Below are 6959 nucleotides of genomic sequence, written 5' to 3'. Positions count from 1 at the left end.
AAAGGAAGAGATACATTGTCTTACTGCTAAAGACATTAAAGTCATGCCTCCTTCATGGCAGAGGAGTGTTCTCATCAAAATAAGGAGGAAGACGAGGCTGGTCGCATGACATTGAGACAATGCACAGACATGATTTTTTAACAAAGGTCTGGAATTCATTAACCTTAACTTTTCATCCAACACCCCTTATGTCCTGAAAGAGTGACTGGGGTGATCAACACAAGACTTGTTTTGCTTCGAGATAATTAATTCCTTTTGTTTTCTAGATCACTGGGAAGGTAAATCTGACCGTGAATGTGTTTGTCTTCTTGATTATTTCAATCCACCAGTGGCTGTGTTAAAAAGGCTGGTTTCAAATTCTTATGAGGCAGTTGAAGGATTTTCTCTATCTGAGCAATGCTACTCTGTGCTGTTACTGACAACCTGTGCTGCTGAGAGATCATCTGTCACAACCTGTCCACCCTTTGGGGTGCACAGGCACCTGTGGCCGCCTCTCAGAGCTTGATCGGCCAGCCAGTGCTTGAGTTATTTTGTCTACTTCTTCTGCAGGCATGAGAGAACATCCTGTTTCTCAATTAGACTCATTAATTTGCTACAAAACACTGCTGGACCAAGACCTCTGCTTCTTCCTTTTCTGACACTTCTATTACCAGTTGCATAGTTGAGCGGGTTTAAGAGCAAAGGGAAGAGATCGTGCCGGTCATAAAACAGAAAACTCAGAGGGACCAATTAACTCCTGAAAATTGTGTGATACTTTTGGATTTCTTCTTCAAATGCTGTGGGTCAAAGCACTTCCAATTTTAACAGCTTTAATAATTTTCAACTCTGAAATGCAAGGAGTGCAAATAGAAAAAAAAAAAAATATATATATATATATATATAAAAAAATTTATCTTTACTGCTTAAAAAAAAGTCTAAAGAAGGCTGTAACTGCAGAGGATGACAGACTGGTAAAAAAATATATGAGAGAACAACACTAAGAGAAGCTGTTGCTGAAAATACTGTTTTTGAAAGTGTTTAAGTTGGTATAATCGAGTTCAGGGGCAACACAGGGCCATCAAGGAGTCAAATGGCAATGGCTGTAACACAGTATTGAGCTGAAATGTGAGCTCCTGAGATGCTTCACAATGACAAAAGTTCAACAAGGTTCTTTCACGACCGTAAGCTTGATAAAGGAGTACACAGGACCCGTTCCAAGTCCTGCTGAGGCCGAGTGCAGAAAGGCCATTGAAGCCACGAGGTACTCCAAATCTACAGTGAATCCTAATTACGGAGGAAAATTCTATGCACATCTTTCCAAGTTGAAACCCCTGTAATGCAGACAATGAGTGGATTAGGACAGTATCCAAATTGGCACATGGTTAAAAGAGCTGAACCTGATTTATCAAGATATACTGTATCACGTAGTGGTTTTCAAGCTCCAGAGCAACTCTTTATTTCCTTCTGATTCTAGCTCCATACCACATCTACCCTTCCATGATGAGGCTTGTAGCAACCAGTGGGGAATTGAAACAGAGGAGCACTTGTTTTTTAAGTGAGGTTCTGGGATTTCACTGTATTTGTGCAGGGTATGATACAAGTAGCAGTCACTGCGTTTGTATAAGCCATTTTCTCCGAGTAGTCAATTTAAGACGAAAAACTCTGAAAAATAAGATGTAATAAACAGAAGGAATTGGGTTTTTTTTTTATAGGGTTTCACAGCCGTATATTCATTTCTTCATGTTAAAACTTGTACTATTTCATTCTCTGCTTTGCATTGAGGAATCTCTCTACAACAGCTTTTCACTGTTCACAGGAGCTAAACTGTGTGTGGCCCAACTTCTGAACTGATTCAGAATTCCTTTATCTCAATAATGCACTGCTGCTAGAACCAGTATTACTAAATAGAGCTATTTTTGACTGTTTTCTCAGGAACAGTTAACAGCATGAGCAAATCTGTGCTATTTGTAATAACATCTCATAATATAATTTACTACATGTTTGGATGATATCAACACAGTCCTGGTCTTCTGAGTGATATTTACAAGTCTTTGGAGTTGCTTTTGGGGTATCTGAATTTGCTTTGATTTTTAACTAAGAAAAAAGAAAAGGAAAAGGAAAAGAAAAAGAAAATGAAAAAGAAAAAGAAAAAGAAAGAAAAAGGAAAAGAAAAAGAAAAAGAAAAAGAAAAAGAAAAAGAAAAAGAAAAAGAAAAAGAAAAAGAAAAAGAAAAAGAAAAAGAAAAAGAAAAGAAGAAAAAGAAAAGAAAAAGAAAAAGAAAAAAGAAAAAGAAAAGAAAAAGAAAAGAAAAAAGGAAGGAGAAGGAGAAGGAAAAAAGGAAAAGGAAAAGGAAAAAAGGAAAAGGAAAAGGAAAAGGAAAAGGAAAAGGAAAAGGAAAAGGAAAAGGAAAAGGAAAAGACAGCCTAAAGAAATCCAGGAGAATACTGATGAGATGAGTCTGGCTGTGACGAGTAGGATATTCAGTGGAAAAAGAGAACAAGGAAATTCTGTTAGAACCATAACTTCATTGTTCCCTGTGCATTGAATTTATAGTGATATGAGCCGAACAAAACAATAAAGAAACAGAGGATTTAGAAAGTATCTACTTGCGCTCTTCTGAAATAAAGTAAACATATGTGCACATTATGACCCTGTACCGTGAATCTTGGCTTACATATAGGCCTTGACACCTAGGAGAGATTTTGCACTCACTTCCTTAGTTGCCCTTTAAGAACATGAAGGATCTGCTAGACATATCGAGTTGTTCAACCTTACTCAAGAAATAAGGTGCAACTATGGGGGTTTTGTATGCAAATCCAGGGTTCTTTGGAAAAGCAGGACTAATTGTACTGCGGAACTCTTCCAGGAGAAACCTCTGATCTGCTATCACCTGCAGCCTTGTCACAGCAGTCAGTGGTCAGGGATCACTGCGGTCACTCTGGCTCCTCTGTAAAGACAGGGTAGCATGTGTAAAAAACTTGTTGCTTTGCTTCAAAAGGTGACATGACAATCTCACAAATCATGCAGACCATCGGCGAGTAGGCCATGAGCAGCCACATGGAGAAAATGAGCCAATCACAGAGCTAATAAAGGCAAACCTGTTCAGGCACTAAGTTCTCATTATTCTAGTCTTGTTTGCTCAGAAGGTTGATTAAAGTCTCTTTGATCAAAGAACATGGAAGTAATATGGGAACACAGATCCTGCCAAGATGCCCATGAGCAAATGTGCAGATGAGCACATCACTAACAATTTCAGAAACTGACAGTTGTGGATGATTTCATAGGCACATCTTAAACAATTATAATGCATAAGCTCTGGCTACATCAAACAGACTGGATGGTTAAGCCACATGAAGTAGTGAAGGTTTTATAGCAAATATGACATTCAGATGTGACTCAATGCAAGAATCACTTTAACGTCCCTGCATCATAACTGGCAGTAATTGGATGATGCTTTTCTAGACATTTCTCTCTCTGGTTTTGTAAAGAAGGTGATTTGATGGCTGAGCACCTCAGGAGGTCCTGCAGCCGGCAAGTTTAGCATTGCTTCAGAACTATTCAGTCTCACTGCTGCAGAAGTCACTAATGCATAAGCCGTGGATGTGGACTGAACAATGAAAAACTAGGAAAAGGGTTATGAGAGGACCATGCTACTATGAGAGCAGCTTGGGGAAAAAAAGAAGATAGAACCTGACCCTTGGCAGGATAGGAACTACCCTACTCAGTGTCCACACCCTTGCAAACACAGTGTCTTCCATTCTGAAGTCACTTAAACTGTAACGTAAGTGAGCAATGTTTTATACTACCAGAGAGAGATGTGTACAAAACGCTGAGTTTTCGTAAAAGAAATTGCTCAAAAGAGTTGGAATACAATGTAATTTCTTCTCTCAAGTGACAGCAATATTTTCTAAGGCTACTGCGGATCTGTCTTCTGTGCTGACCATCCCTGGGGAAGTTTCTGGCCACAGAAGCTACCTGGCATTGAATAGATAGAAGATAACCCTTGCTTTAAATCCTAAACTGAATCATGACAATAATCATAGCCCTTAACCCCAGTTCTAATCCTGACCCTAACTGTAAACTATAACCCTCACCCGAATCATAAAACCTAGACCAAAACCTCTAAACCTAGCTCTATATCTTAACTCTAAAACTTTAACCTAATCCTAACCCTCAACATAACCCTTACCCTTATTCTAAACCCTAACCATAAACCCTAAGCCTGACCTTAACCCTAAAATCTAGCCTTAGGCCTAAATCAAAACACTTACCCTAAGCATGAAAATTAAACCCTAACCCTAATCATAAGTCCTACCCCGAAGCCTCCTCTATATAAATACTGTTTTGTTTACAGAAGATTATCAGATTTCTTTTTTGCCAGTTCAGTTACAGCAGCTCCTTCTGTTTGATGGAAAAATGTTTTATCCAGAGCTATGTAGGAAACTTACTGACAATTAATACCCACTTAAAAGACCAGATTTTCAAATATTTTAACTGTGCAACTTCCCACAAAGAATATTGCAGGTGCTGAATGATAAGCCAGACAAAGAAAGTCCACACTGAATATCTTTTATCAAAGTGTCAGGTACAACGTTAGGATACTAAACACGCTTCATAATTTTCACACAAGCATGTCACTATTTTTACAGCAGGGGTAATATTAAATAATGTCATTTTATTCACCAGTGAAGACTGTCACCTAGATAAAAACATACACATAGTTCCACCAACATTCTTAGGAAGAAATCTATGAAATCAATGTTGTATATTGTGTAAAACACTTCTGTATTACACGAAGAAGCCACCACCTGCTGTCAAGATGTCTCTTTAACATTGTTGTAAAATAGCTAAATAACTGAGAAAAATAGAAAATCAGGAGTCCTACTGCTTATTTCCATATTACTTCATGAAACAAAAAAGCCACGATCTCCATCTGCTGTTAAGTGAAGGTACTGCTCCTTCCTGGACTTCATTTCAGAGTAACACATTTAGAGAGCACAGTATGGATACGGTCTTTGAATCGGTATTCTTCCAGCACAAGAAAAATAAAACTTCTAGCGAAGGTGGCGACTTAATTCAGAACACCTGCTCTTTTGAAATATTTTGACACTACTAAAAATGATGGGAATTTTTCAAATATATAAGTTTTTCCCGTAACTTTTAGATCAAAAACCTCAATAGTATTTCACACTATTGTAAAGATGTTTCCCTTACCTAGCAAATCATGAGATTAGTTGATAATGAATATATTTATATTTAATGGGCTAACAATTTTTACTACTGCAGCATACCTGAAAAAAGTACATAAAATGATGTAAGAATGTGTAAGACAAGTTAATATTAAGTTAGTAATATTACTGAGGTTAAGAAGCGAATGAGACCTCTCATTGCCATGAAATTCAAATAAAGAACAGTTTATCTTACAGTAGTATTTATCATCATGCAGCATGAAATTTTAGCATTATTTAATACAAACTATGTTCTCCTACCCTAGTACAAATTACATCATTCTGAATATTTATGGGATTTATTACACTATTTAGCACTTCAAAACATAATGAAATTCACAGCATCCCTTGCGAAACTGAGTGAAGATGATGTTCGCACACTCAAGCTAGGACAAAGCCACAGGCAAGCTGAATGCATATCTTTAATTGTTTAAGGTCAAACCTTCCGTAAAATATTTTATATTCACATCCTATTATTTAATTAATATTGAGTATTTGCTTCAGTTAATTTTAACCATTAATTTATGTCTTCAAAACTTGACTCCTCTTTGACCGTCTCCATATCCAGGAAACAAGCACTCTCAATTACTGACCATTTGTAAAGAGACTTTCAGCGATTTACTCTGCAGGAGTTACAAGGACATTATGTGAAAAGAGAACTAGGATATCCAATTCTAAAAGCTCAAGACAAAATTATGCTATTTGAATCATGAATCTGTGGGCTTGATTCCTGGTTATTTTTTTATAGAAAGCAGCAGCTACATGGGAATAAATGAAAGGTACAAGTCCTTCATTTCCAGTTGCTGTAAGCCTAGTAGTCGTGAACAAACCATAAAACAATGGCTTTTTCTTTGAGAGTGAATGTCCCATGACAAAACAACAAGACAATTGATCAATTAATAGTAGCAAATTATGCCATATAATTAATAATTAATTAATTAGCAATTAATACATAGCGAATTATGTCTTATACTTGCAACAACTGAAAATACATAAAATGTGAAGTGAGTATGAGGCAATCTTAGCTCCAGATACCGTTTGTAGTGACACATACCATTATTCAACTTGGGAACAGGGTAAATGCCTAAGACAGTAAAATTTTGAGCTGCATTTAAAACCTTTAATTCAAAGAACATAAAGAACAATTAAAGTGCACTGCACTATATTGCAACTACCTTATTTCTTCTGGCAAGGCTTGCTGAGCTGGCTTACCCAGAAGTCTCATGTATCAGATCCAAAAGGTGACAATAAAAGAGAGGAAGAAAACAAATCTTCTGTTCTTTTCTCCCTTTCAAACTTCTCAGCATGTTTTAGATAAATACAGTGAATATAGAATGATAAGGAAAAAAACAAAGCATTAACACTTTGGTTACCGATAGCCACACTTTGCTAACTCAGAGTTCAGGCATTCCAGTCTTGGTCTCAGAAACATTTAAAGGTGGTCAGTACAAGGTTTTAAGCACAGGGATGATGTTACAGAACAGCTGTCAAACAAAAACAGTGGGAGCTACACAAAAAGCTTGGTTTGTGGAAGAAATTGTGTGAAGCGGTGTCTGCACTAACGACGAAAACAGGTGTACAATTCATAAGCTTCCTCCAGTCCTGTATCTCCCAAGCATCAAGTAATAAATTGAAAAGCAACATGATGGAACTTCCAAATAACTAGACTGAATTTCAAATGTTTGAATGTTAGAGGCTCCCAAAGTTATAAAAAGAGACAAATCCCATGTCTTTTCCGCCATGCTTTCTCTC

This window comes from Nesoenas mayeri (genome assembly GCF_963082525.1).
Source record: "Nesoenas mayeri genome assembly, chromosome: Z".
Taxonomy (NCBI): domain Eukaryota; kingdom Metazoa; phylum Chordata; class Aves; order Columbiformes; family Columbidae; genus Nesoenas; species Nesoenas mayeri.
The sequence above is the reverse complement of the archived record's forward strand: the minus strand, read 5'-3'. Positions refer to the sequence as shown.